This window comes from Amblyomma maculatum, chromosome 1 (assembly GCF_055883805.1).
Source record: "Amblyomma maculatum isolate TAMU_Amacu chromosome 1, ASM5588380v1, whole genome shotgun sequence".
NCBI classification, from domain to species: domain Eukaryota; kingdom Metazoa; phylum Arthropoda; class Arachnida; order Ixodida; family Ixodidae; genus Amblyomma; species Amblyomma maculatum.
In genome coordinates this window covers 213,389,054-213,415,114 of record NC_139344.1, presented here as the reverse complement: position 1 = coordinate 213,415,114, position 26,061 = coordinate 213,389,054, and the positions used below count along the sequence as shown (strand labels likewise).

Here is a 26,061-nt window from a genome sequence, read left to right as displayed (position 1 = left end):
GGCAACCGAGGCTTTTACCGTTGCCTTTTTGTGCCTTTCAGGCGACGTTTATTTATAGCGAAGCTCTCTCTGGCTCGAACATATAATTACGATAAGCGCTCGTGCATTTTTATACGCCACTACGCTAGTCACAAATTCTGATTTCTGTTTTTTTGTACTTGAGTAGAGTAGTTTGAGCGAAAATACTTTCGTGGCCTTTGTTTTGCTATGTTGCATGTGCTCCCTCTAGGTGAAAGTGGTTTCGCGCAGCTAATGTGATCCCGCTAATAAATTATTTGCGGTGTGACGAAAGCTGCATCGATTCTCTGTCATCCGCTTCACACGGCAATCTTATCTCTTTCTTTATTTTTCAGATAAATGTATTGCTGTGTCCCTTTCTGTCGCTCCGATAGAAAAAAGAACCACGGAATAAGTTTCCATGAATTTCCTTCAAATTATGAGCGTAGGCAAGCATGGCTAAAGGCCATATCAAGAAAATATTTTGTGCCAAATGACAAGTCTGCTAGCAGTGTCGTCTGCAGCCATCATTTTTAGACTCGTATTATAATTTGGGGTCCACAAAGGTGCGCCGTCTGAAACGAGCGTGTTCGCGGGTTACCCGAGCTACATGCAGCCGCAACAGCCACAAAAAAGACGTAAGATAGAGCGATTGTCGCAGAATTCCGCACCAAACCAAGAAAGGACATCAAGTTTATCAAGCGGCCGCGATGAAGATGCAGAGTCAGCCTATGGTCGCGAAGAAAGCACAAGCCGTTCTTCAACTTCTGCCTGCTCATTTTCTCAAGTGCATGAAGGTAGCCTGATTCACTCATCCTTGGAAGGAGATGAAGCAGGTCCTAACGGTGCAGGATATGAGAAGCAGCAGCTTAGTGATCGCGCAACGCAAACTACCGATGACCTTCTTCTGCTGCGTCTAAACCGAAAGCGAGTGCAATTGTTCAGGAAAGCAGACACTATCAGGAGACTGCAACGAGAAAACAGTCGCCTAAAAAGAAAACTCAGTGGTTATGAAAACCACACTCTTCATTCGGCGTTGTAAAAATGCCTGGACAAGGTCGGCACAGCCCAGTTCTGCTTAGAGGACTGCCTAGCGGAACAGATCACCAATGCGTCAAGGCAACGGCCCGTGTGGTCTCCAGACTTTGTACGGGAATGTGTAGTTTTGTACTACTTGTCCCCTAAGGCATACCGTTACATACGTAACAGAGGCCTTTTGAAACTGCCATCAAAAAACACTCTACTTCGCTATGTTGGCAAATCCAATAGTGAAAGTGGGATCACACCACTAATGAAAGAACGCCTGAAGCAAGAGGTGGGGCAGTTAAAAGAGGAAGCGGGGTTTTCCTCTATTATTGTGGATTAAATGGCTATAAGCTCCAAATACATCTATGATCGTAAAATGGACTGCTTTTTCGGTCAACAAACTGCGAGAGAAGACGCTGGGACAGGGGAGAACGTGAACAACATCGTGCTTTCCAACAAAGTGTTGTGTTTCGTTGCAGCAGGCCTGTCCACGTCTTACAAGATTCCTTGCGGCTTTTTCTTCACTAACCGATTAAGTGGCAAGCTCCTGTATCAGCTGACAAAAGAAGTGATAACTGAAGTTGAAAAGTGTGGCCTCTATGTCGTCCGGATCGTCACGGATAACGCTGACGCAACAATATTGTTTATGAAGATGATGCAGAAGTGGTTTTCCATCCACAATGTGGCCAACCGAAAGGCACATGCGCATTTGAGAAAACCTGACCAAATGCACTTTTTGGGGGCACTGGAGCAGTGCCCCCTTTTCGTATGCCCAGCAAGAGATGACCACGCCACAAGCACACTAGCTGTAGTTTTCGACAAGTTCATTAGGCCACTTTTATCCAACGTCGGCGCTACTGTAACGGACCGGGCAGCATACCGCAAGAAGCTCGCCTGCAAGCCACTGCACAGGGAAGTGCTGCGCGTTTAGAATAAAGAAAATGTGAAAAACTGCTGCTGAACATCATGGCTCTAATTTTGTCTTTTTAAATAAAGTGCAATTTGTATCCTCAAATGATTTTATCTGTATTCCTGCCAAGCTGTACGTTTATTGAATTAAACCCTCTTTTTTTTTTTTGCTTGCCGAGGATGAAAAAAAAAAGAAAAAGACTAAATTCGCCTTAGTTCCCTCCACTACAAGGTCAAAAAACTTTATCCATTGCAGGCTGTTGTGCACTGCCCTGGCCAAAATAGGAATGGGACAATCCATTGAGTGGCATCTGCAAGCGCTGAAAGCTAACATTTATTGCACGCATTTAAGTATAAACCAGATTTACACCATGTCTACACAGGAAAACTGGCAGAATTCCTTGATTCCCATAAATGAAAAGTAATTTCTCGTTCTAAGCTAATATGCACAAGAATTTAAGAATTAAAATAAACCGCTCTGTTCAACTGCAAAATATTTCGTGTTTTGAAACCCTGAACAACTATACAAAGAAAATTACCTCCATGTTGCAAAAGGCACGCTCTCATGACGATTTGCCTTTCCCCGGTTCTAAGTCAGCATCAGAATTCAAGAAGCAATTGCCTAATTGCACCAGCAAGCTACTTTGTTTTTTACCAGCACTTCTGGGCGGTAATTTTCTCGTGCGCGTCGCACACAGCCTGCGATAAGCGCGTTTTCGTCGTCTGCGCCCGTCCGCATCAGGGGAAGCGAGCCATGGGGAGCGCGCGCCACGCGCGGCGAGAGCAGCAGTCACACCGCATTACGCTCTCTCCGTGCGAATGGGACGGCCGGAGCAACGGCGCTGCGACGGAGCCGATCGCGGAGGCCACGCTACAGGAAACCTCGCCGCACAGGAAAGCTGACTGCTCACGTGTAGAGCGGTGAGTGGATCGAGTTTGCCAGGCTCACAACAAGACGAATGCTTCTTGCGGCAGATAATCTGGTGTTGCAATGTGAAATTACTCTAAATGATTTCCTGAAACCGAGGGAAGTATAAGGAAATTCTGATGTGTGTGATGTTCAGAAATGGCAAACTAGTAGTTGAATTGTTATTTTTTTTCAATGACAATGAATTTTTCCATGTGACAGAACTTTTACACATTTGACAAAATTTAGGACTATCAGTGATTAATTTTCAGTAACGTTAAAGTGCAAGCGCGCTACGAATCAGTAGCTGCGAAGACATCGTAAATACTGCGGTCGATGTAATGTTCTGGCAAGAAATTTTGAAGGGTGATTTCTTTATCATTGTAATTATTGTTGAGCAGTGACTTGGGGGCGGTTCTGCCGTTTACTTCCAAAACAGGTGCCGGATATAAAACTATCCTCAAAGAAATGGAGATCATCTTATCATGAGACTATATGTATTTATTCCCGAACTAAACACCGCTGGTTAAGCCCGTATGAAGCTATTTTACTCCTTTTGTCAGAAACAACCAGATTGCGCGAAAGACAGCACAGACAAAAAGTGTTCTAATAATTCTAATGGGCTACCAGTTGTGGTAGACGTACCCGGTATAACAAGCAAAACTGTTTATTTATACAACAGGTCATGGCGCCCGTTTTCGCTCTCCTTGGCGCGGTCGCCCATGCCGGGGTCTCCCGGCGGTCCGCCTGGTTAGCTTGCCGCTTGGGGCGCTGTCGCCAGTGGCGCTCTGGGGTTTAGAAATACCAGTGGCCGGGTGAATAAACCGGCGGTGGAAATTAGCAAAAAACGACTGGAAGTATGGTGGCTTAAAAGCAGAGAAGGGACATAATGTTAGTAATGTAGAAACAAAAATTTAATAAATAGAATGATGGTTTAGTTAACCAATCTAATTAAGATATAGGGAGAAAAAATGAGCATGATAGCTACTGCTACCACCCCGTTCCAAAGGGGACGCTCCTATATTCCATCCATCCATCCATCCCACAGCACACCCCTCTCTTGAAAGGTTTGATTTCACAGGCCCAGGCGTTCTGGTCGCTTACAAACACGTCCACTTCTTGTGGTGCTCGTATCCTGCAACGGTTGCGGGTGTCTTGCTGTACGTCTTGCTTGTCCTCTGTCGGTTTGTACAACGTAGGACCTTGGTTTTGATGTCGGCTGTGTTACCACGCCGTGTGATGCAGCTCCAGCGAGGATGCGCACCGCTGTGCCTGGTGGTAAGCGCTCTCGGCTCCGTACCTTGTGCCGGGTGTCGTATGATCGTTTTGCACGAGCTCTGTAGGCTTCATTATTTTGTCTGAATTCGCTGTCGTCCCACTTCGGGGCTAGCAGCTTCAAAGTGGTTGGTACTGTGGTGTTCAGACGACGACCCATTAAGAGTTCTCCTGGTGAAAACACTTCCACGTTGGGTGTGGCCCTGTAGGCAAGCAGCGCTTCGTGTCTTCCTCAAAAGCTGTTTTGCTGTCTGCACAGCCCTCTCAGCCATGCCGTTGCCCTGCGGGTAGTAAGGGCTTGAGGTTGTGTGTGAGGCTACCCAGTGATGCACTAGTTCTCTGAACTCTGTGGAAGTGAACTGCGGCCCGTTGTCTGTGCGTATTGCCCATGGAACACCGTACCGTGCAAACATTGGCTCCAAGACTAGGGCTATGTTTTAGTAGCTGTCTCGGCAGCTGTTCTAGCTCGAAAAATCGGGAGTAGTAGTCTACTACTACAACATACTCTTTCCCCTCCAGCGTGAAGAGATCCATGCCGACTGTGTCCCAAGGGTGTGCTGGCAATGGGGTTAGAAGCAGGGGTTCTGTTTCTGGCTTTCTGTGCTCTCTGCAAGTTGGACACTTTTCCACGTAGTCTTCAATGTGCTTGCCTATGCCTGGCCACCATATGCATTCTCTTGCCCTCGCTCGGCACCTCGTTGTGCCCAAGTGGCCTGCATGGAGTTTTTCCAGAACCTCTACTCTGATGTCTGGCGGGATGATTCTTCTGTCACCTTTGAATGGCAGACCATCAGCGATTAAATCTCACTAGCCACCTCGACGTACCTTTTCAGGTCAGGTGACAGCCCATGCACAGTTGGCCATGATGTAGTGCAGAAGGTAGCCACCCTGGAAAGTGTTTCGTCTGATTGGATGCTTTCCCTGATTCTGTCCAGCATTCGGTTTGAAGCAGGGAGCTGTTCAAGTGCTAATTCTTCAAACTCGCGCACTGCACTCTCGAGAGTTCTTTCTTTGTCTGCTGGTTTCCCAGATGGCTTCCGGGACAGAAGGTCAGCTGTGTACAGCTTTTTGCCGGGAGTGTGGGACATGGTGTAGTCGTACACCAAAAGGCGCATCCTGAAACGTTGAAGACGAGGACTCAACTCGTCAAGTCGTTTAGTCGTCAGCAGCGGTATTAACGGCTTGTGGTCCGTTTCCACGTTAAAGGTTGATCCCATGGCAGGTATTTGCGGAAATGTTCGCAAGCCCATGTGATTGCCAGTGCCTCCTTTTCGATTTGGGCATATCTTTGTTCTGTATCCGTAAGGGAGCGTGATGCATATGGCACGGGTAGGAGCTTTTCGTGCGACTGCTGTAGAAGTACAGCCCCAAGACCGTATGATGAAGCATCCACAGACACTGTGTGAGGCGACTGAGCATCGTATAGTGAGTGAGAATCGGCGTCCTGCTTAAAGCTTGCTTGAGCTTGTCAAAACTCTGCTGCTGAGCTGGGCACCAGTGCCAGTCGGCGTCTTGATGGAGCAAGTCTCTGAGAGGCTTCGTAAAGTCTGCTAGAAAAAATTAGCTAGGTGGTTTGCAGAGCCGAAAAAAGACCTGGCATCTGACACATCACATGGTGGGTCGAGCCGGACTATGACCCTGATTTTTTCCGGGGCGGCGCTGACTCCTGTTGAGTTTACGACGTGTCCTAAGAATGTTACTTCTGTTTGTCGAAAGGAGCACTTGTTGATGTTGAGGCTAACACCTGCATCTTCCAGCTTCCTCAGTACCAGCAGTAAGTTTGTGTCGTGTTCCTCAGTTGTCTTCCCTGAGACAATGATGTCATCTTGTAGACAACTCACACCACCTAGTCCTCCGAGCACACGGAGCATTTCTCGTTGGTAGAACTCTGGCGCTGTGGAGATTTCGATGGGAAGCCTCAGGAACTGGAACCTGCCAACTGGTGTGATGAAGGCTGTGTATTCGCGAGAGTCATTGGACAGTGGCACCTGCAGGTAGCCTGCGTGTGCATTTAGGCGGCTGAAAACTGTTGCACCTGCTAATTTTGCAAGACACTCGTCCACCGTATGTATGAGCACACGTTCGCGTATTATTTGTTGGTTGAGTTGACCATAGTCCACGCAGATGCACAGCTCATTGTTTTTTTCGTGCAACAACCATTGGAAAACACCACTCGGTTGCTCGCTCGATCTTCTGGATGACTCCCAAGTCTTCCAACCTTTCTAGTTCTTTCTTCACAAGTGGAAGCAATGGAAGAGGCACGCGCCTAGGATAACTGACTGCGTATGGCTCAGCATCCTTTTTGACTTTGATGCGGTACACAGTCTTCATGACTCCAAGCCCAGACGTTAGCTTTGGGTATGACGCCAATAAGTTGGGGACATCAGTTGATTGTGCGAGGGTTTCGTCTAGCTCAAGAGGGCGCTGTAGAATCCCAAGTGATTCTATAGCTGGTCGACTGAGCAGCGGTTCTTTTAATCATCTGATGATGAAGACTGCTTCTTGGACTTAGTGTTGCGCCAGGTGACTGTTGCATCGATGTAGCCAGCAGTGGGTATCGCTGTCTGGCCTGGACCTATCAACAGCTGTTGCGTTGACTTGATGGATCCCTTGACGGTTCTGTCGTACTGGTCGTATGCGATTGCAGTCACATCCGCGCCGGTGTCGACCTTGAAGGTAAAAGGCAAGTTGTTCACGATAGCAGTAATCCTCCACGGCGTGTTCACTCCCACTTTGATTTCGCTTAGATATAGCTCTCCGAGATCTTTTGGTCGTTGTCGGATACTCGAGGTCTCGTCCTTCGGCTTAGACATGCAGACGCGGGCGTAGTGGCCTTTTTTCCCACACTGGTTGCACGTCTTGTCTATCGCGGGACACTGTCTTCGTGTGGTCACGCACACCCCCACATCACTTGCAGCGTTCGTCTCCCGTCTTGTGTGTACGTTGAGGGCGCGACTTGAAAGGCACCTTCGCTTCGTTCCGGCGAGTTTTGACGTTTGTCTGGCCGCGAACTTCTCCCATGTCGAGAGCTGGCTGTTCGATGGAGCGAATTTCCTTGTGTTGAAGTTTCACGCTCTCTGAATTGCGGGCAGCTGTGATTGCTTTTTCGAGAGTGAGTTCTGCGTCAATCTGCAGGTTCTCGCTGAGCTTTACGTCTCGCAAGCAGACCACGAGCCTGTCCCGAATCAGTTCGTCTTTGAGAGTTCCGTAATCGCATCTTTCGGCCACCTTGAACAGTTCAGTCGCAAATGCGTCGACGTTTTCATGCCGCTCTTGTTTCCGAGATGACATTTTTTCGAGGTAGGAAATGCTTTTCAAAAGCACTCACCACGGCGGAGTATGATGCCATCTGTTCGTCTGTCAGTTTCAAAGCAGCGAGCAAGTCCTCCGCTTCTTTGTAGGGTAATGTGTTGATTTGCGTCGTCTCGTCCTGTCCTGTCAGACCGGAGATGAGTCGGTAGCGTTCCCACCTGCGGTGCCATCGTGTCCAATCTTCGGGCTTGCGGAAATCGAGCTTTGTCGGCAGTTCCACGGCGAGCGGGTTGAACGTCATTCTCGGAGTGGCGCTCGCGCGCTCTTCGTTCGCGCCGCGAGTGTTTGGCATGACGCTGCGGCCGCTTACGTTGGGCTTGCTGTCCTTCTGGGTGTCACGCTGCGTTGGTTATCCCGCCGCTGCCTCCATGTGATAGACGTAGCCGGTATAACAAGCAAACTGTTTATTTATACATCAGGTCATGGCGCCCGTTTTCGCTCTCCTTGGCGCGGTCGCCCATGACAATAAAGCAGGTCGTGCCCATGCCGGGATCTCCCGGCGGTCCGCCTGGTTAGCTTGCCACTTGGGGCGCTGTCGTCAGTGGCGCCCACATCACCAGTGTACATTGATCTATGTGTATTATGTTATATTTAGTGTAACAGGTGCTGCAAAGATCTGTTTCTCAAACGTAAGAGCATTTTTCTAAAGCGAAATGTGCTCATTACCACTGTTACGGATGCGCAGAATCCTTCAACGAAAAAAAAAAAAGAAATGTATATATGGGTTTAACGTGCGACATCGGCTATATTACGGATTTGAAATTTTCCGATTGGAAAATAGGAAAGGTAGTACCGATATTCAAAAGTGGCAATAAACATTTATGCGAAAATTATCGCCCGATCTCATTATCTTGCACATGCTGCAAGATGCTTGAGCGCATTACCGCATCGCATATATACAATCACTTAGAATCCAATAAATTCTTTTTCTCCGGGCAGCATGGAATTAGGAAGGGTTTTGCCTGTGAGTCGCAGATATTTGAATTCACTGCTGACCTACATTTCAACATGAACAGTAACTTACAGACAGACGGCATCTTTTTGGACTTTTCTAAGGCATTTGATCGTGTAGCGCACTGCCGACTAATAGCTAAACTTTCTGCCGTCAAATTAAATTCATTAACTTCATCATGGGTCCGTAACTTTCTTTCCAATCGTTAGCAGTTCGCCGTTGTTAATAACTATCCGTTACCTTCCTCCTACGTCACATCAGGTGTGCCGCAAGGAAGCGTCCTTGACCCATTACTCTTGATTTATATTAATGACCTGCCGAATAACTCTCGTCTTGTTCACGCATATTTGCTGATGACTGCATCCTCTATCCTGCAATAAAGAACACTGAAGACCACATTTTACTTCAAAATGATGTGAACCGCGTTAACGACTGGTGTAAAACGTGGCTGATGACCTTAAACACTTCCAAATGTAACATAATTTCTTTCTCGCGAAAATCAGCGAATTCGAATTTTTTCTACCACATTAATAACGTTACATTGGCTCGGACTACACTGTACAAATACCTAGGCGTCCACCTCACTCCAAATCTTTGCTGGGCAGATCATATAACGACCATTTCCGCTCACGCTTCCAGGTCATTAGGATTTCTTCGCCGCAACCTACAAAACACTACATCTCACGTTCGTAGATTATCTGCTCCTAGAGTACGTCTCCTCTATCTGGTCACCTCATCAGAAACATTTACTAGAGAAGTTTGAAGCAATACAAAACAGTCGTTTCATCTCGCGTAATTATATTTTCCAGTTCAGCGTAACCCAGCTCAAGCTTGAACTTTCACTTCATCCGTTAAAAGTCCGTCGAGATATCGGCCTTCTATCTCTTTTTCATAAATACGCCCATGGCACTCGGTCATCCCTAAGTCAACTACAACGTCCCTCCTACCTATCGCATAGATTGCATAACGACTACAGCTATGCTCGCATTTACGACAGTTCTAACGCTTTTAACTTCTCATCACTCCCGCGCGCCGTCCGTCTGTGGAATGATCTTCCGAACAGCATCGCATCGCTCCACAATCACGACGCGTTTCGCGAAGATCTACTGAAGCACTTCATTGATAACGCTTAGCATATCATGTATGCACTCGTCATTTATGTCACTATTCCTTGAAGGGCATTTGGTGATGCGCAGTAGTTCTGTGGTATAGTTGAATCTACATTTTTTTTTTTTATAATACCTTGCAATCTTGTCGCTTGCGTTACATGATTTGTTGCTTAGTACTTCTCATAACTCCCCCTGCATTACGATATATTGTTTATTATATTTATAGATTTGTACAATTACCACTGTTTTCCTGTACTTGCGATTGTGATTTTGTTTTTAACCCACTTTGCGGATATCTTTGCATTTGTCGCTCCTTGCACAATGCTTCTCTGGAGGCCTGTAAGGTATATGTAAATAAATAAACAACATGTAGGGGCGGGCCTTGGTGTCGTTGACCACGTGGGATTGTTTAACGTGCAGTCAAACTCTACAACCAAGGAGCGCCTTTCTAAAGGGCCGGGATATCGACCCCCCCTCCCCCTTTCTCGAAATCAGCAGTCGAGCGCCCTACGACTGAGACACTGCGACAGAGGTTTAACAGCAAAATAATAATCATAATAATAAAGTACCCAGACAACTCTATTATGGATACAAAAGACACAAAATGGCTTGTTCAAACTGGATTTTGCTATGCAGCGTTTTCAACAGTTGCGGTATTCCGTACAGAAACGAGAATATACGGTTTTTGAGCGCTTGCATTAAGTTGTATTGACGGCAGCAACCTATTTGCTTTGACACGGCGCCTAACGACCGCAGCGCATCGTTTGAGACACCGCTTGTCAAAGAATCTCAAGCACCGAAGACCACGACTGATGGTATATATGTCCTTTCGAGAGGGACAAACTCGATATGGAGAAGTAGCCTTCTTTTTTTTTTTTTTTATTAAGCGTGGGGTAATAGTCTGTTCATATTTCTTTTGCGAGAGGCAGATAAGTAAGCAAGATGGCACAGGAACCGCGAAACAAACAAAGCACTCTTATACACGCCGCACGCGCGCACGTAAATCCCTGCGGGCTGGCACGCGACGCGAACACGCATCCGCACTGGGTAGGGTTCGCCGCTATGACGCTAGGTGGCGACTCTGCTCAATCTCGAGGCCAATAAGAGTTGGAACGACCTAATACCTTCCACGCAGGCGCAGTGACCACGATTGTCCCCACCACGACCTGTACCCACCCGTCAAAGCGCGTGCGCATGAGAGATCCGGCAATCCGGTGTACGTCTGCGCTAGTACGTCTCCGGCAAGCTAAATCTCTTTTATGACGGTATAACCGTGAATTTGCAGGACTCAGTTGCAGGGTGCTCGACCAGCTCGACTGCTGAGGCAAAAAAGGCCAGTTTGGATCGCGGCCGTGAAGGCCACATTTCGATGGAGGCAAAGCGCAAGGGGCCCATGTAATGTTTCATGTCGGCGCAAGTTAAAAGAAGCCTAAGGGGTAGACATTTCCGCAGCCCTCCCCTAAGGCTTACTTCATCGTCGACGTCACTTTGGTACGCTAAACCATACAATATGACAACCGACCTAATTTTTACAGTCCAGCTTGCATTAGTTTTCTGCCGTTCTTTTGACATGTGCGATTATATGTGTTTCAGATTTTAAAATATGTATTATTCGGTGGCATGAAGCCGCAACAGTTGGATAGGCACTATAGATTTTTTTCCAACACTGAAAAAAAAAAACCATCCTAATGCAGCAGTGTTTATATATAAAACGCAATAGAAATTGCCTCTGTTATCCCCGCAACTTGGATGAACAAACAGCAATATTTTTGTTGATGTGAGTGGCGTAGAACTACTGAGGCGACAACACAAGCCAATTTGAAAGGTTCGCTATAGTTGGCAGGAAGGATAATTATATGTGAACCACACACATGCGAGTAATGCCTATAATCGTCCAAAAACGTTTCTCGGCTGTAGAATAACAAAACAGCAGCATTAGCACAACTGCATGTTGAACGCCAATTAACCATGCAGCTAATGTGAATGTCAAACTAAATCTCATAACTAACGCGTCCATTTTAACTCGGTGCATGACAACTCAAATAAACTTGCTGTGATACGGCCTTGCGGTGAGAGCATCCTTGGCAATATTTTGCAGCGCCAGGAGGCTACAAATCGCTGTTATCTACAGGCGCGTCCGCGGAGACACCGCAGCTACAGTATCAACTAGAATATTTTATGTTCCCGTAGTCTCCAAGGAAACGGCTGCACGGCGGCGCGCCAGTTGGCAGGAAAAGGCCGCACGCTGCCATTTCCTTGGTTAAATGCGCTAACTGAGGTCGAAAAGCTCGGATTGCAGTAAGCGTGGTTAGCGCCTGGGGGCGTGGCTTGGTCTGACACATAGGTTGGCCGCGGTTTCGCGTAACCGCTGTTATGGAACATTAAGTTATTCTTCGAAAACTCCCAGTGAAGCATGTGGTTTCTACGTGGGCATAGGCCACCAGCTACCGCGGGTTTGAGCTTCGCGCGAGCCGAGGACCCGACCAGCCTTCACCACGCGCAGACTGAAACACCTCAGTGCGCACTCAACCTCAGCAGGAAAGAGGGCGCTTTACTGCAATGACGCAAGCCTCCTAGTTACAAAGGAGACGTTTATTGAATGCCATCCTCCAGCGATACACACAAACACTCAGTCACCGCGTCCGGGGAGCGCGCGAGGAGCAAGGTTCCGCTGCGCGCACGAAGTGACGAGGAATGGGGGATGGCGTAACAATACGAAAGGAAAGACACAGTATTTGTCAGACTTAAGAGAAGGAAGATGAAAGTGGAGGGAACGAGATCCAGTAGTGGAAGATTGTGGAATGATTGCTGGTGACTATGGGATATTTTGGGGAAGGGAAACTGGCCGCGTCTTATGTTGGTCGCCTTTGTGGCATCACTCTTGGAGGCCGGAGGGGGGGGGGGGGGATCTGGATGACGCAGCCTTTCGTCGCACGCAGGCCTCAGGATACAACTGAGGCCAGACTCCTCCAGAAAATTCAGGAGGAGCCGGTGAGCAGAAAGTTGGTTCCGAGCCAGAGCAACTGCACTTCCGTATCGGCATAGAGTCTAAGATTCCGGTAGCCAGCCAGAAGTTTACGGCGCTGGCTAGCAGAGACTGGACATACTAGGAGCAAGTGCCCCAGTGTGCCAGTGTTGCCGCAAGAGAGGCAGGCTGGGCTAGGAGCTCAGCCGCAAGCGTACATGCGAGGAGTCCATGTACAGTCTATGCGCAGGCGCAAGAGAAGGGATTTGTCTCTCCGGGGAAGTTTGTCGGGAGCCTTTGGAGATGTTCTCCAGCGGCAATGCGGCGGTCTGGATGGAGAGACTTCACCGCCTTCCTCAAGAGGGGTCTTGAAAAGGAGTGATACGCCTTCCGTCCGGTGAAAAAATATAGTTTGATAATAAAGCCATGAATGCCTGAACAATATTTTCTGAACAGTGCTTAGGAGAACGCTTTCAAACGCTCGACGTTAAACTAGGTATATATGTAATCAAAAGCAGCCTTATGAGCCATATATTGAAGCTTTCGAACAAAAATAATTTCCGTAAAGAGCATCGTTATAGTATGCAATTTCAATTTTGCGACCGTATGTTGGCATCACATGAGCACGCATTCATTGCACAGTGGGCTGTTTTCAATTTTTCTTTTTTTCCCCTGTTTGCCTAGCCCCAGTTAGTGCTGTTGCTTTTTTTTATCTTCCACACGCTCACAACTTTTTGGCAGTATGCGATTTACGTCCCATTAAAATACAAACCATTCCAGGACAGTTCAATGTAGATTTATTTTCTTGACAAGTGAAGATAGACATAGTGTAGAATTTACTGCTTGTATTTTTTTGAGCTGAAATATTTTATTTGCTGCTGCACCGATGGCCAAAGTGGTTCAGTCTTTGTCTGTCTGTGTTGCTGAGGCCTACTCAACAGAGCATTATGCCATATGGTTCAGCCCCGGCGATCTACAGCCTGCCAAAAATTCACTAGCCTGACGCCCCTCTGCGCCCGATAATGGATTTTACGCGTTCGCCTTTTCAAAATCTGTACAAGTTTTTGCACAGAGTTATCTCTCCTCTCGTCGGCAGGAGTTCTACCCACATACGCAACACCTATCACTTCATCGAAAAGGTTCAAAACCTTAAATCAACATAGGAGAAATCGTGGTTTCATTCGATGTGAAGTCACTATTCACAAATATGCCGATTGACATTGCAGTGGAAGTATGCACCACCACCTTTGAATCAAACCCATCACTGCCGGAAAGAGGTCCGATAGATGTGTATGACCGGACCCGCTTTCTCAGATTCTGCCTGTCAAATACATACTTCACTTCTGAGGGCATCCCGTTCAGGCAGATTCACGGAGAAGCCGTGGGTCCATCGATTTCTGTGACAGTCGCTAACTTGACCATGGAAGAAATCGAAGGCCGCGCTCTTGCGCCCCTCACGCCTGCCCCAAAAGTGTTCCTGAGGTAAGTGGACGACTGCTTTTATATCCTGAAGAAGGAAGCACTACATGACTTTACTATTCACCTTAAAGGGCAACTCCGGAGATTTTTTGACATTCGAATATTCTAGTACAAATTTTACCACAGGTTCTCCTCTCCACCCTGACGCATTCTACAAAATTTGGGCCCCGTACAATAATCAGTTCACGCGCAACACGACTTTAAAACATGTCGTTTTCATGGCTTAAAGGGCAACTCCGGGGTTTTTTTTGACATTCGAATATTCTAATAAATGTTTTACTGTAGATTATCATCTCCGTCCTGACGCATTCTACAAAACTTGGGCGCCATACGGTAATCCGTTCGCGCGCAACCCGACTTTAAAATATGCTGTTTTCATGGCTTAAGTTGAGACTATTTCTGCCGGCAAAACTGAGCCTCTGACGTCACAAACAGTATACCGGCGTTACTGTCCACTTCCCGCATGATTATGAAATTGTGAGGCTTATATTGAACTACCTCAGACATTTTATGCAATGCTTCATGATTTCCATGCTTTATTTTCACCATCCAACGCACGTACGAGTGTTTCTCTAATACTGAGTGTAACGTCACCATTTCGTCACCCGGGACGTCATTTCTGGCCGTGAAAGCAGTTTCGGTTTCGATTTGCTGTTTTTTCTTTTTAAAAATACTTCTAATTGGAATTTCGAAAAGCGGTTTTTTGTGTTCGAGTCAGGACGTGCCGAGGATTTTAATTCAACCAAAAACACATAATGATGGAAAAACCACCGGAGTTGCCTGTAGCCAGTGACCTCGACCCGACTCATCGTGAGCAACTGTTTGCTCTCCTCAACCAGTTCCGTTCTTCGTTTGACGTTCAGGCGACTTCCTTGGGCCGTGCGACCGAGGTTGTTCACCACATCGACACCGGCAGTCATGCCCCTCTTCACCAGCCAGCGATGAATTTCAGCCGCCAGCCCTCATAGAGTTCACGCATCTCGGAAATCAGTAGCACTGCAAGGTGTATCCTTTATAGATAAGGTATTTTGGGGTATAATGCATATCCGCAGACTTTTGCAGCCTAGAATGCAGTTCCCCATTGAAGAGGGTATCAACAGCCGCCTCCAGTTCTTAGATATACTCGTTTCCAGACAGCCCTCACGTCTAAATTTTATTGTCTACAGGAAACCCACGCTAACTGGCCGTTATCTCCATTTTAAGTCCGTTCACCCTGATTGTCAGAAACGTTCTGCGGCGTCATCGCTCCTTCGACGAAATGTGTTCCATACCAACGAAACACAAGAAGGGCTATGCAACTTCTAACAAACTTCTACACGGGTATATATGCTAAAGTCTACAAGAAGTCCATTTTCAGGTGTTTTATAGACAATGAAGCAAAAAGAGGTTTTATATGCCTGCTAATGCTTCGCCAAAAAAGTATAAACTTCTCAAAAGCTTTTTAGAAACAGTTTTAGACGTTTCCTTATTTCTTGAAAATTGTAGCTGATATTAATTTCATAGTTTATAATTATTTTCGGTGCATGCCTTGAACTCTATGAAGTCAACCACAGTTTAATGTATTAGGTTAAAAACACAGATTGCATTTGAGGCATATTCCCAGCTTTTATTAAATTCTGTGCACTGAAACTAATTAAACCAAGTGGTTGTCTGTACAGAATACTTTAAAAATACCTATATGCGTGCAGCAGCGACAATGAGCCCAATATACAGGGATAAACAACTACTACTGTTAATTGATTTCAATTGCCATACACAAAAACAGGAGCCAGGAAATCAGTACAGCCATTAAACATTATCGTTTGACACTCACTGATACTGTTTTAAAACCTGCAAAAAGAGTTAAACAGAAGACATCGGACAACGGTAAAGTCTGGCGCATTTACTGCTCATCCGCAATATGTTACTGTCAAGGAGCAATAGAAGCGAAAAGTGACTTACTTCTTCAGAAAACGAGGTCCACATCACAGCGCAGCAGTGGCTGCAAATGATTGTGCTCGCGAGAACGCTGTCGCGGTAGCCAGTGTAGCAGCGAGCGACATGCTACGGCGAGGAGCTCAGGCGCTCAGGACAAGAGAACGTGGCCATAAAGAAACATGTTTTTCTATGATTAAGCAGCAAGCCAGCTGCGGCGAATCTCGAACTGCGAAGCAAGCGCACGCGAGCGAATTGGGCTAGGGCAACTGTTATCCCGTCGGCGACAACATTCGCAGCGTCAGTGCGTCGGCACCGAGGCCTACCAGACAAGCAAGGACATGAGACGTTTGCACCATGAAAATGTCATCATTCGCGTAACTGCCCTTGTCTGTCAGGACCAGCATCCGGCGCATGTGCTGTCATACGAGCCGTTGATTAGCTGGCCTCGATATAGACCGTGATTACCGCGATTTCGGGCCGGCGCTTTCAGAGTTCGAGTGGTATTTACACCTGCGCTCTGCTGAATAAATACTCAAGTACAAACATCGGAGTAATACAGAACTGTAATAATTTATGTGCCGTACCTGTTGTGTGTACTGGTGACTGGAATAAATTATGTGGTCAAGAACGCTTGCTATGATTATTCGACATTCCGAACAGCGGAAGTGGAAGGTGGATCATTTTCAAGCAGACATGAATAAGACCTTTCTTGAAAAAACTTCTAATGAAACTTCCTCGAGAGGTTTCTTATTAAACCTTTCTTAAATGTTTCTGAAAAAGCGTTGTACTTGACGTGTTTTAAAGAAGTTGACGAGGAAACTTCTTTTTTTCTAACGTCTGGGAGGCGTTTTCATCCAGAGCTAGACGTTGTAAACTTTTGAAACTGTTTACAGGGGTTTATTAGACATTCCGTGTTTCGTGGCGAGTAGTACACCGGATTGCTGAAAATGTGCGTATACGGCGTGACTTGTCCACCTGTGGCTATCTGCACACGTCATGGACTGTACAGCGCCGAATGGAACTTCCCAGACTGCAAGCTAATCCCGCTACCCAGAAAAGAGCCGCGATTCCCTATGTTCCTGTCATCAGGGAACATTTGGCGCGCATATTACGGTACTACGAAGTAAACACTGCGCATGCGCCAGCCCGAAAACAGAGGAGTCAGCTTGTACAAGTCAAAGACAAGCTAAGAAGGTGTTGTCTATTCGATACCATGTGCGGACTGCCCGTCTGTGTACATCGGCGAGTCGGGTGACTTTGAGCGAAGATTGCGCGATTACCAGAGTGATGTCGGAAACCGGTGCGTAGATCAAAATACGGAACCTGCGTTCAACCAGCCAAACAACTGTCTTGAGCCTGGGCCTGAATTTTAACACTGGCCCCGCCCTCTACACCAGGAAGGTGCTGCTGAGAATGCTTCGAACCAGGTTGACACGTCGCGGCGAGACGAAGCCTGCACCCGCGTGGTGAGCGTCCTTTCCAAGCTACGTTTTCATTCATCGATCACCTTACGCGCCAAGAAAAAGAAGCTATTACAAGCCTCCGCACTAATCAATACATTGTGATATTTCCGGCCGACAAGGGGAATTCCACTGCGCTTTTAGATAAGTACGACTACAAAAAGAAAATGCTGGCCCTCTAGGAAGACCGCACTTAATTACGCTCGCCTCGCTCGAGATCCGAAGGCCAAAATACAGAGAATTACAGAAATTGCTGGCCGACGTCTTTCGAAAGGTGCTCCCGCAGCACAGGTTGCTGTATTCTACCTGTTATGCCACAATGGTTCAGCCCCGGATTCACAAGCCTTACCCCTCTGCATCCTATAGTGGATTTTACATGTTCGCCGCGTCAGAATCTATCCAAGTTTCTGCACAGAGTTATCTCTCCTCTCGTCGGCAGGAGTTCTACCAACTTACGCAACACCATTCACTTCATCGAAAATGTTCAAAACCTTGAAATCAACACCGGAGAAATCATGGTTTGATTCGATGTGAGTCACTCTTCACAAGTGTGCCGATGTACTTTGCAGCACCGCTGCCCTCGAATCAGACCCATAACTGCCGGAAAGACGTCCGATATATGTGCATGGCCTGACCCGCCTTCTCAGATTCTGCCTGTCAAACATGTATTTCTCTTTTGAGGGTGTCCCTTTCAGGCTGGTTCATGGAGCCGCATCGATTTCTGTGACAGTCGCTAACTTCCCAAATCGAAGGCCGCGCTCTTGCGTCCTTCACGCCTGCCCCAAAAGTGTGCGTAGACACGACTGCTGCTTTTGTATTCTGAAGAAGGAAGCACTACATTACTTTACTATTCACCTTTACAGTCTGGAGCCAGCATACAGTTCACCGTTGAAGAGGATATCGAAGGCCGCCTCCCGTTCTTAGATATACTCGTTTCCAGACAGCTCTAGCGTAACCCATGCAGACCGGACGACTCATTACCCACCGCTCAAAACATAAACTGGGCAGAGACACGTGTAATCGCAAAAGAAAGAGAAGAAGTCACGGCTCTATCTGGAATCGCTGGTTATTTAGACAACAGCGAAAACGGAATGACGGAAACTTGCTCCAAATCTACGTCAGGTGCCTGGGTTCGCTCATGCACCGTGAATAAAACCAACGACGCGGCTACGTTGTGCCTCATGCTCGATTGGGGGAGCCGAAACGTCATTCCATACTTTTCTTTTGGTCGGCGCTATCTAATTTTCGTCAGAGCGCGAAGGAGTGCAGGAATAGGATGCAAATTTGTGTTTAGTAGATATTAGAACTCAAAGGCTTTGAAAGCAGCCCAACATCTCTGTCTATACGGCCAGCTAGTACTGAGGCGCGATATATTTGGTTCCGAGGCTGAATGCCAGAAACAGCTATCGTAATGGAGAATCTGTGCGTGCATGGTTGGCTAGCGCGATCTCTCCTACTTCTGCTATCGCTTGAACATGTTGGGCTTCCTTCCATCACGTAAAAAAAAAAAAAAATGCGGAAGTAAAGATGCTACACGTGCGTGTGTTTGCAATCATGGACAAAGGTTTACAGGATGCGGATTCACCGGATATTCGAGTCTGCGTTTACTGGATAGCTACGCGTAACCACTCGTATTCGTTCAAGCGACACACATTTGCATTTGAGTCGTTTCTTGACTGCGCAGAAGTGTTTTAGCGGACCCGCGCGCATGCTTGTGCACTCATATGCGTGTATAGAAGCGTGCGTACGTTGTGTACATGAGTGTGCGACTGAGGCCTAAATTGTTGAGCTGCAGGCAGCTCGAAAACATGTATAGAAGGTATATAGCCCGAAAAGCGCTGCTACCAGTTGAGGAACGCCTTTGGTGTGTTCTATAATCCGAATCTTCCTGCGGAGTGTATACAGCACAAACTATTTTCACAGCGCCAGTTGTTCATTTGCACTCCCTTAGAGGTAGTCGCTCTTACTATGCAAGGAGCTCTGTCGCGAAATTTTTGGCAATATACATGATTCAGGTATATAGATTCCCAACAGGACAGCCAGGCGGCGACGCACATGTACACTTCCGTACAAGCATATACTGCAAACAAAAAATATTTGATGGTTGGTAATTAAGGCGCGCCTTATTTAGATCACCTTGGCATCTCGTCAAAAAGTAAAAAGAAAAAAAAAATCAGCGCATAGCTCCTAGAACACAGTTTGAGTTTTTCTCCAAAACAGCATGATCGAAAATTTTCTTGTAACGTTTGGAAGGAACAAGTTTCCTTGATTTAAAGCGTAAAATGCACAATAAAATTTAATGTGTATGCAGGTAATTAAAGGCTATCTTAAATGCAATTTCCGAAATGTCAAAAATACTTTTGTATACCTGTTATATAAATCTGATTGAAAATAAAACCTTCACATCACGGTCGATGACCATCTCCTAAAGCACTTACCGATATAATAGCAATGGTTGAAAGCCATCGCGAAGAACAGGCCAGGATTTATCGCGGAATTGTACAAATATATATCAACAATATCAAGAAATGTTCGATGCTGACAAGCCATCCATGCATACTGGCAGGACAATATTGAGCAACCTATTCCATGATGTGTGCTATGCTGGGCAGGCACCCCAGCTCATCGAACAATATGGACCACTAGATCCAAGGTTTGTGCAATGTTAGCAATCCCCCATGACTTGCGGGACGATATTGACCAACATATACACTGATATATATTCGATGTTTGCAGGCCATCTGTATCGGTAGGATAATTTTGACCAACGTATGCCATGATGTGTACAATGTTGAGCAGCCGTCAGATGGCATCGTACAATATCAACCACAAGAACCCAAGAATGTTGGCAAGCCACCATGACTGGTTGGACGATATTGGCCAATGCATGCCAAGATATATTCAATATTGACAAGCCGTCTAACGGCAGGACAATATTTGCCAGTGTATGTCATTATGTGATCAATATTGGAAAGACATAGCAGCTGACTGGGCAGTATCGACCAGTATGTTTCATTGGCTGTACAATGTTGGCAAGCGGTTCGATAAGCATGGACTTTATCGCCCGCTGTAAGCCAATTAATTGAACACAATATTTCATATACATGAAGTTCACTGGGCCATTAATGGACATGCTATCGCATTATGGGTAGCGCATTGGCAACACCGGGCCACAGTTGGCCCAGGAATCACCAGTCAAACCCAATATCGGGCCAGTGGCATGTTCTTTATTTAAAGTGCTTTATTTTATTTAATGTGAAAAAAGGACAGCTAGCTCTCCTTTTTTCACATTAAATAAATAATGTTTTCGAACATACATATACATCTGCTTTATGATGACGTACAAATTTAAGTGCCTCTCTAAGTAGCATTGAATACCAGAACTGAAAACAGAAAGCATTTTAGAGTACATTATAGGTATATAATAGCATGCTACTTCCAAGACCCGTGCAAAAGACAGGGTCTAGAATAAAGATTAAAAATTTAGTAGCTTATGTGGAGGAAATCCTTCTAAACAGTGCCCCATACTAAGCTCCCAAAATGCATCAAACATGTCCCAGAGCGGTATTGTTTGGGACGTTCTGAAAAAGTCACTTCCTGTTTCATTTGGCACGTTTTGGGAATTTTTGCAGGGCTCACCCGGCATTACATATCTTAATCTGCCACAATGGGAATCCCTGGGGTGTCCCTGGACTCCTGTGTACGGGTTGTCTGGAATGTCATAAAAGCGCACACGTCTCCTAGTTTTGTTCCACCTGTGCAGTGCGCATTGAATTGAGGGGAGATGTAGTAACACCCGATTCCTGAGACGGAACGAAAATTATGAAACAAATTTCCCAAGCGAAAGAAAAACGGAGTGGTTACTATATATCTGCACACGTACTTTAATTGCTTTAATTTTGTGACGAGGTGGACTAGTTGCTTTATTTGTGAAATGGATCGGAGAACGCCCACCAACGCCAGCTCGCACAGAGAGGCAGCTTTATGGTATCTGAGGGCAATTATTGCAGTTTGAATAAATCTCTCCCTTGGTGAAAAAATCATCCCTGCCGGGATTCGAACCCGGGACCTTTGGATTAGAAGTCCAACGCGCTCTCCACTGCGCTACAGGGACAAGTGCAGCACCATATCTGCTGACACTGAATTGCAAATTGTATTTGTTAGGCTTTCTATATCTTAAATGTTAGTGCTTTAGGTTTCCGATAATATTGAGCGGCATGCAGAGTTTCGCTTATCTTTATCTGTCAGGAGAATGACAAACTTTACGCGGGGCATGCGCCTGCCATCCTTGACGCAATTTTTAGCTGCAATGTTATGCACTTCGGTTTCGACTGCGAAAATGCCTTGACGTCAACTACAGACAGCGGGTAACAGCTGGGAAAAAAAAAAAAAAAAAAAAAAGGAAAGGAAAACAAGCCCGGTATTGCCATCTGCCGGCCGAGTCAGTATGCTGCCGGCAAATTCGGGGTAGTCGGCATAGTAGGTTCATTCCGTTCATTCATTCATTCATAAACCTTTATTCATGAGGATGACCTGCGGCCTCCCGTTTTTTGCACGTAGTTAGCTCGTTAACCGATGGGTAAAGCAAGCTTGACGCACTTGACGTCCGCTGACGTCATAAAACAACGAATTAGAGCAAACATTTCAAGCGTTATGGAACTTTATCTGCATTTATTTCTTTTTTGTTTATAGGTTTAGGTTTTTAGTGCCTTATTTACTAAATATCTTTATTATTTAAATATTTTTATTATTTGGAATTGATGGTTGGTTAATGCGGCCGAAGCGTCGGCCGAGCTAGCCAAGCCGAGCGATGTAAGTGTACATTGACCTTTGTAAGTTATCAATCATATCATCATATGAGTTTTTGTATAGTCACCGTAGTTTTTGTATGGTTTTTGCTAGCCCTTGGCTAGACTCTGTAGTTGTTGCGGTGCGCTGCGTTGTAATAGCAGTAATAGTCGTATGAAGTGCCTTGTGCTCATCCAGCAGCTGCTGGCAGTGGCGGCAGTGGGTTGTGCTTGAAAAGGGGCCTGCGTACGATTTCGTAGCTGGCATTTCCTAGAGCCTGAAGCCTGTAGGGCATTGCTCTTGAGGCAGCCTCTTGTGATCTCATCTTGCAGGGTAACGAATATGCATGCAACGTGTCAAGGTGGTTGCGGTGCATCGATGCATGTAACAGTAAAGGAAACGTAGGTTACGCTTGAAGCAGTCGTACACCAAGATATCTCATTTACATTATATATGAGCAAAGGGAATATGGGTTAAGGGAAGCGTCAATGCAGTGTGCGAGTCAGAAATAAACAAAATTGTGCCGTGCATAAATTCCGAAGTTTCGCATATCACACTACAGTAACGGCAGGTAGCTTTCGTGAGTGGGCATGAAGGAGGCACTAAACTCGAACTTCTTGAGACATGATATACTCTCGTAAGGAAAGCCGCCGTCCAACGGTTTTTGGTGGCCGCAAATCGCAGTGGTGAAGGTTCACAACATATGCAGCGTACTGAAACCAAGTTCATACCTTATGAACCTAACTTAAGTGGCATCCTTTACATTCAAATTTCACTCACTTCGCGGTATTCTGCTCTGCCTTGAGCACTAGTAAAGCGGGAAACGCATGTGAGCGAAAAAGTGAGCGAAGCGACAAAGCGGCGCGGCGTAAGCGATCATGGTTCGCTCCGTCGCCTACTGGGGAAGACGCATGCACGCGACAGCGCGAACCGAGCGAAACGACGACAACGCTGGCATTTGGCTGGCTTAGTGGCTTAGTACACCGCAAAACTATTGCCAAATCTAACAATAGTCATAACGATTGCAAGAATTGACGTTATTTTGCGACAACATGGCAAAGTAAAATGTATTTACAGCAAACCGTGTCGAATGTGTGTGAACTTGCACTGTAATCGGCACGAATAGTCACGTGACCCCTTGTTTCTACTGTTGTTTCGGTTGCGATTAGACGTTCTTTGAATCCTTGGCTATCCACCATTGTTCATACAAAGCGAAATGTTTACGCGGTAATGCACAATCACAATGCAACACGACAAAATAAAGAAAGCATGCGAAATGAGCGGCAGTGACGTACGGTTACTTCCGGGCGAACGAGCGAAATTTTCTATTTCGGCAGATCCGAGCGACGAGCCAAGCGACACATGCATTTCTGTTCGCGCGAAGGCTTCGCGCGACGCGTGCCGCCGTCGCGTTCGCGTTCGCGTGAGTTTTCGCGTGCATGCGATTCAGCCTTAATGGCAGTTGATACCGTAACGGTTGCGCACTCTCAGTTTTTATTGTCTGACTGGTTGCCAGAAAGATTGAAGCACTATCAGAATGAAGAATGCTCGGTAAATCACTGCGCGAAATAAGCTGACTTAAAAGGTTAAAAATGAGTTCACGGTCATGTAACTATATAGGTTTTGCACAAAACAAAAACATCTGTATAGAGAGTACTTGCAGTACCTAACTTATAATGCACTGAGCACACACAATGCTCATAATATGATGTAATTTTTTTAATTACTGAATTATTTGTTTGTGGAATGGTTCATATACAGGCCTCCATAAATGGCTTGTGGAAGTGCCCAGCAGCATGAGAAGTTGGAGCATATGCCAGACTCAATTTACAAGCAAAGTAAAACTAGGAAATAGGCAGAAAGAAAAATAAGAAGGAAAAAAAAGCACACAAGTTTAGAACAGTCCACGTTCTGGCTGCTTCAAGAGAAAACATTAGTTGACAAATTATTCAAAACCCTTGGCAGATAGAAAGCATGGACAGGTTCGCCATATCTTGTCCACACTGTGGACAAAATAAAACAGTCATGGGGTTGTGATTGTTCGAGCACGGACATATAGGAATCAAAATTCCTTATTTTGCCAATACTTAAGAATAACACTTTCTTATGTAATAGTGTGAACGATGGCATGCGATAGCACAATAAAGGCAGTAATTGTTAGTAATTTTCATATCTACAGCAGAGAACAAATTATAGATTTTAGTAAATGATAAACCTTGTTACACGAGCACAAGTAAAAAGAACAAATTCCATATCGCAGCACGCTGCACACCAATGCATGTGCGATTGTTTTTGCTGCGTTAATTAGGCAGAATTCATTAATAGGATATAGCAGACAAGCTATTCGGACAGCCGACCACAAACATTAGTCAGATGACTACTGTAAAGGTATAAAACAAAAAAGGTAGGCACTATTAATACACCGCAGAGAATGAAGAAGCAGACTAGTGACCGGAATAAGTTTCAGTGGACCATGGAAGCATACCAATTTAGTTCTATTTTGATTGGTAGAAATCAGATTGTTCCAATGCCAACTCACAACAGTTGCTCTGCAAGTTTCTAATTCAGTCACAGCTTGATTATAATTAATGTCATGGGATGCTGAAAGCACGTCATCTCATACTTGAAAACTTCACTGTGAAGAATGACTTAACTGAAATCGTTAATATGAATAAAAGGTTGCTAAAATCTACTGAGAAATTCGAATGGCCAGCTGCCTGAGCTTGCTTCTAATATTTTCAATTACTACTGCTTGGGTACGCAAATAATTCTCGAGAAAAGGTGTGAAGTTTATGAAGTAATACATCATTGTTATGGAGATGAAGAAGTACTGCTGGTGATGTATGCACACACGTGCACGCAAAAGAGAAATATAGAACACCTTGTTGCTGCATTACGTGTACATGTTGCTTCCTGAATTTGGTGATAACATTTTGAAGACAAATGTGCCTGTTTAAAGGACCTTGACATGGCCTTATTACTTCCATCATGAGCATAGCAAGTCTCTAGCAGCTGCTGCCGCTGTCCTTGTCTCCTGGTCCACCTGATGTTAGTAGGCGCAATTGGAGCTGACGTTCTGGAACTGCATAGTGGTGTCGAGTGGTTCTACACTAGCCACACGCCTATGGAAGGCTATCCTGCTTAATTTCATTGGCAGTGAAAGTCAGAGAGTCCGCACCTTACTGCCGTCGTCTACTCCGACAGCCTTGGCTATGCCCTCGGTGACAAAGTACCTCTTCCTGACGCGTTTGACGAGGCGTTGTTTGTCCCAGAGGCTCACTACATATTGTCTGTGAACGTGATCGCAACCGCTTTCAAGCTTTCAAGAAAGGTAGCCAATTGTAATGCTGTAACAAGTCAAGCTTTCTTTCAACAACAACTCAACATCTACTTCCTGGTTTGTTAATAGCAGCATGCTGTGGCAACAAAAAACTACACCTAACAATTAAGTGATCAGACAGCATTTGCTCAGGATTGAACCGAAATTTCTTTTTCTGTTTTTGGGGAGCCCCCAGCACAGCATCTCTGGTTTTTCACTCTACTTTACTTTTTTAAGGATCTCGTTACCATAGTGACATACACTGATGGGCTGTTGCATCGCCTAAAAGATGTAGGACATGAGTATCATGTTGAAGTGGTGCTCTCCATGCCCATCAAGTTGGGTAGCACTTCTGAAAAGGTCGACAAAAATTTAAAGATCAAGATTTACCAAGTCTAAGCAGCAGGAGATTCCAGGTTAAGCATGCAGTACCTTTCCTTTCATGTACACGTGTTGCACATAATGCACACCCTTTGTCAAAAGTTTAGAGCCCATAGAGTCTACTTCTGAGCCATACTATGTGGCTTGTAATGCATTCCCAGGTTTTCAAACTTACTGAAGGCAAGAAGATTTTTCGTCCAACCCTCTCCATTGGCTAGGACTTCCATGATTGTTAAAGAACTCACAATATAGGGTTTAAAAGCAA

The 26,061-nt window shown here is 45.7% G+C and overlaps 1 long non-coding RNA gene, 1 other non-coding gene and 1 pseudogene across 3 annotated transcripts in view; 2 read left to right on the top strand and 1 right to left on the bottom strand.

Moving 5' to 3' along the window:
* Positions 1-396: 396 nt before the first annotated feature.
* Positions 397-2,013, top strand: LOC146205569 (uncharacterized; annotated as a pseudogene).
* A 19,336-nt stretch (positions 2,014-21,349) lies between these two features.
* Positions 21,350-21,422, bottom strand: TRNAR-UCU (transfer RNA arginine (anticodon UCU)). The gene has a single exon. It is a non-coding gene; the product is annotated as a tRNA-Arg (tRNA).
* A 646-nt stretch (positions 21,423-22,068) lies between these two features.
* LOC146205567 (uncharacterized) overlaps positions 22,069-26,061 on the top strand; it is a 29,650-nt gene continuing 25,657 nt past the window's right edge. The window contains exon 1 of one of the 2 annotated variants that reach the window (XR_014704205.1): positions 22,069-22,120. This is a non-coding gene — a long non-coding RNA (uncharacterized LOC146205567). The remainder of the gene's footprint in view (positions 22,121-26,061) is intronic. The other variant, XR_014704206.1, reaches the window with a different exon arrangement.